Here is a 289-nt window from a genome sequence, read left to right as displayed (position 1 = left end):
GATTGATATAATCATATATTTACAACAATCAATTGTCATGTTTTGTAAGTCAAAAACGCTCATAGCGCTAAATAGCGTCTTCCCGAACACAGCCATATATCCTCATAAAATTATTAATCATAAAATAAACTCATAAAGTACCATAAACACAAGCAAACCTTGTTGTCACTTTATGTGATCCAAATAGCTGATAATATGCAGTATTACATTTAATGCAATTTTTGTGTTTATTATGTTGCTACCCAAGGAGCGCCAATGCGCGTATAACGTGCGTTTAATGCGCATTTTA

This window comes from Vollenhovia emeryi, unplaced genomic scaffold (assembly GCF_000949405.1).
Source record: "Vollenhovia emeryi isolate VEMERY1.0 unplaced genomic scaffold, V.emery_V1.0 DF939174.1, whole genome shotgun sequence".
In the NCBI taxonomy this organism is placed as follows: domain Eukaryota; kingdom Metazoa; phylum Arthropoda; class Insecta; order Hymenoptera; family Formicidae; genus Vollenhovia; species Vollenhovia emeryi.
This window is presented reverse-complemented; position numbering follows the sequence as displayed.